Source organism: Elaeis guineensis, chromosome 6 (genome assembly GCF_000442705.2).
Source record: "Elaeis guineensis isolate ETL-2024a chromosome 6, EG11, whole genome shotgun sequence".
Lineage (NCBI taxonomy): Eukaryota > Viridiplantae > Streptophyta > Magnoliopsida > Arecales > Arecaceae > Elaeis > Elaeis guineensis.
Genome location: NC_025998.2, coordinates 21,705,447 through 21,710,286, shown reverse-complemented (window position 1 = coordinate 21,710,286; position 4,840 = coordinate 21,705,447).

Genomic DNA, 4,840 nt, shown 5'->3' with positions numbered 1-4,840 from the left:
TTCCGGTACATCCTTTATGAGGGTAAATTGTACAAAAGATCATACTCCTTGCCCCTCTTAAGATGCCTCCGGCCCTCGGAAGCTGACTACGCCTTATGGAAGTACACGAGGAAGTTTGCGGAAACCATTTGGGAGCTAGATCTTTATCCCACAAGCTACTCCGCCAAGGATATTACTGGCCAACGATGCATCATGATTCGATTGAATATGTCAAAAAGTGTGATCGATGCCAGAGATACGCCAATGTCCAGAGAAACCCGCCACCGAGCTCACACCCTTGAGTGCCCCATGGCCTTTTGCACAATGGGGGATGGACATCCTTGGCCCCTTTTCCATGACATCTGGACAAAGAAAGTTTCTCTTGTAGCGATCGACTACTTCACCAAATGGGTTGAAGCCGAACCACTAGCAAAAATCACAGAAGTGAAAGTACAAGATTTCATCTGGAAGTCAATTGTGTGCAAGTTCGGTCTGCCTAGAACCCTAATCACTGATAATGGATGGTAATTCGTGGGAGCAAGATTCATCGAATTCTGTGAAATCTAAACATCTCCCACAACTTCACATCAGTAGCCCATCCTCAGGCGAACGGCGAAGCTGAGGTGACTAACAGAACCCTTTTACAGGGGATTAAGACAAGGCTTGAAAAAGCAAAAGAAACTTGGGTGGACGAGCTTTATCATGTGCTATGGGCGTATCGAACTATCCAGAGGTTACCTACGGGGGAGACCCCCTTTGCTTTAGCCTTCGGAACGAAAGCCGTCATCCCGATCGAGCTTAAACTCCCGTCGGCACGAGTCGTGGCACTCGACGAACACCAAAATTCATAAAATCTTAGAGCCAACCTCGACCTGCTGGAAGAAAGACGGAAGATCGTTCAGGTTCGAATGGCAGCCTACAGACAGAAAGTTGCTCGATATTACAACGCCCGGGTCAAGAACAAAGCCTTTAAAGTAGGAGATCTAGTGCTTCGACGAGCTGCTGTCTCGCAACCTCAGGACCGGGGAAAGCTCGCCCCAAACTGGGAGGGACCTTATGAGGTCAAAGAAGTAGTCCGGCCCGGAACTTATTATCTTAAGGAGCTCGAGGAGCCGACCTCCCGCGACCGTGGAGCTCAGAAAACTTGTGGATGTACTACCAGTAACTTCGTTTTAATCAATAATCGCATACCCATACGTCTTTGGACAATTCAAACAAACTGTATCAAAAACAAAAGGGCAACCTCATAAAGTCGAAGGCCCGGTTCCATTTAGACCGGATGGGGGAGAGGCCCTACAACGCCCATATGTGCCCCCACAGCCCTATTAGGGACAGGAGGAGAACCTCGCCCTAACTTGAGCAAGGTCGAAGGCCCGATTCCATTTAGACCGGATGGGGGGAGAGGCCTTACAACGCCCATATGTGCCCCACAGCCCTGTTAGGGACAGGAGGAGAACCTCGCCCTAACTTGAGCAAAGTCGAAGGCCCGGTTCATTTAGACCGGATGGGGGGAGAGGCCTTACAACGCCCATATGTGTCCCCACAGCCCTGTTAGGGACAGGAGGAGAACCTCGCCCTAACTTGAGCAAAGTCGAAGTCCCGGTTCCATTTAGACCGGATGGGGGGAGAGGCCTTGCAACGCCCATATGCGCCCCCACAGCCATGCCAGGAACAGGAGGAGGACCTCGTCCTGACATGAACAAAGTCAAAGGTCCGGCTCTTTTAGACCGGATGGGGGAGAGGCCCTGCAACGCCCATATGCACCCCCCCAAGAGGAAAACCTTGCCCTAGCTTAAGCAACTTCGACTGATGGTAAGCCCAGCCCGGACTCCTACGGGAGCCGGGCTCCGTCACTGACTTTGACTACATGACAGCTCCGCCCGGACTCCTACGGGAGCCGGGCTCCATCACCGACAGCTCCGCCCGGACTCCTACGGGAGTCGGGCTCCATCACCGACAGCTCCGCCCGGACTCCTACGGGAGCCGAGCTCCATCACCGACATCAACTACAGGACAACTCCGTCCGGACTCCTACGGGAGCCGGACTCCACCGACAACAACAACTGCCGGTAAGCCTTGTCCGGACTCCTACGGGAGCCGGACTTCGCCTATGGCTTTGACTGCAGGAAGACTTCGCCCTGACTCCTACGGGAGTCGGGCTCTGTCCACGATGCCAAGGAAGGCTCCGCCCGGACTCCCACGGAAGCCGAACTTCGCCTCGGCTTCAGCAGAGAAAACCTCCAAGCGAAAAAGAAGGCAATGGATTACAACAGTGACGATTGGAAAACAAACAGCGCCCGAGAGGCTCGGATCCCCGAATTCAAACCCTAGGAGGGACCCCGGGCCCGAATGGCCCCAAGCGAACCTGCAGCCATTGATGGAATGACAACCGGGTATCTTCGAACGGCGTAAAAGCCGAAAAGGAGCTCGACAAATAACAACCCTACACGAATAAAAGAGGTCGTCGATGACCTTAGGACGACGTGAAAAAGAAAAGAAGAAAAGGAGGAAGAAAGAGGAAAGAAAATGAAGAAGTTCGACAGACAACTATTTGATGCAAGATGCAGACAAGGTAACAAAATCTCCTTTTCATTTAATAAGATATACGTTACAAGACCCGGTGGGTCAAGAAAAAAAGATATACATCATTGCAAGCCTCGTGAACACGGCTTAGAAAGGATATACCGGAGGCCGCTCCAAGCTGCAAACTCCTCTTCCCGTCTCTGTCCTTCTCAGCCGTGTTCTCCAGTGCGTGTAACGGACCTATCGGCTCTCGTCCCGTCTCGCTTCGCTCCATCTCTGAAGTCCCAACCCTAGGGGGAAAAGGGTGGGATAGATTCTCGGGGGCGGTAAGGGCAACGACAGCAGTGACGAAGACCTGTTTCAAGAAGAGCCGGGGTCACCTTGGAGGCAGCGGTGATGCCAAAGATATGCTCCATCTCCGAATGCTCCGTGACAGCCGCCACCCGAAATACTCCGGCAAGGTCGGCATGCGCTACTTCCACTGTCCCCGCAACAAATTCCGCTGCCCCACCGTCGACGCCGACCGCTTCTGGTCCCTCGGCCCCGACGGCATCAAGGATCCCGCCACAGCTTGTGACGACAGCTCTGCCCCCTTGACCGGTATCACCCCGCCTTGCTACTCCAAATTCTCGGGCAGAATAACTTTACCGGCGGCCCCCGTTATTAAACCCCTGTTGTTGAAAGAATTCTTCCTTAAGGCCCCTTTGAAACGACGGGGATCCTCACCGGCCGCTGTTCTCCTCCTCGCCTTCCTCCAAGCCCTAGACATCCCTTCAAGGATGGCCTCCGGGGTAGAGGACATGGCGTGGGAACCCCTTAGAGAAGAATTGGGGGGCTGAAGACGGCAAGGACCGGTGCGGGGGAAGTAGCTGAGTAGCTAGGCTCTCAGATGAAAGAAGGGTGCCGTCTTCTCGGCAGAATGAAACCCTGAAGGGAGAGTAGGAGGTTTAAATAGCCAGCGGATCTTAGCGCAGTTATGCAGCGGATGTACCTCGACCAACTGATACATGCCACATGTCCGGCATGTCCCCCTCACCGCTATCGAGGATTGACCGTTCGCAGATTTTCGAAGCGCGGCGCTTGGGATCGCGTTTTGGCGGGAGTTCCGAAAAGACTCTTCAGGTCACCTTAACCAGAAAAAGAGCTCCGATATGCACACATTTAATGCCAAAATATCTGGGAGCGGCGGTGCGCAGGATTCGAGGAGATGGTTTCGGCTGTGCCCATCTCTCCGTACTTCATTCGAAGTTCGAACTCGAAAGTAGGGGGACTGGTGTTGGGTATAAAATACCCACAGCCGAAGTCCTCAGCAGAATCGGCTTCAGGAGGTCCGCCCGGACTCCTACGAGAGCCGAGCTTCCTCGCCAACGTCAAACACCGACAGCTCCACCCGGACTCCTACGGGAGCCGGGCTCCATCACCGACATCGACTACAGGATAACTTCATCCGGACTCCTACGGGAGCCGGACTCCGCCGACAACTTTGACCTCAAGTAGACTCCGTCCGGACTCCTACGGGAGCCGGGCTCCATCCTCAACGTCAACTGCTGGTAAGCCCCGTCCGGACTCCTACGGGAGCCGGACTTCGCCTTTAACTTTAATTGCAGGAAACTCCGCCCGGACTCCTACGGGAGCCGGGCTTCATCCTCGACTCCAACGGCCGCAGACAGACTTCGTCCGGACTCCTACGGGAGCCGGACTCCGCCGACAACTTCGACCTCAAGTAGACTCCGCCCGGACTCCTACGGGAGCCGGGCTCCATCCTCAACGTCAACTGCTGGTAAGCCCCCGTCCGGACTCCTACGGGAGCCGGGCTTCGTCCTCGACTCCAACGGCTACGAGCAGACTTCGTCTGGACTCCTATGGGAGCCGGACTCCGCATCTGATTTTGATTGCAGGGGATTCCGCCCGGACTCCTACGGGAGTCGGGTTCCGCCCGCCACTTCAGCTCCGAGAGGGCTCCGCCCAGACTCCCACGGAAGTCGGGCTCCATCCACGACCCCAACCGCAAAAAGGATTCTGCCCAGACCCCTACAGAGGCCGAACTCTGACCGCTGTCGAACTTCAGCCGATGGATCTGCGCCCCCTGGCAGGCCACAATAACAACTATGATCCTGCTCCACTTTCTGCGGCGGATTCCGTGCAGCTCCATCACCCCTGATAGGCCGCAGTAACGGTCGCAGCCCTGCTCCACTCCCTGCGGCGGACCCTGCGCGACCCCATTACTCTCTGACAGGCTGTATCAACAGCCATGATTCTGCTCCCTCCCTGCGGCAGGTGCTGCGTGACTCCACTACTCCCTGGCAACTAGCGGCAACGGACGCCGCTCCACTACCTG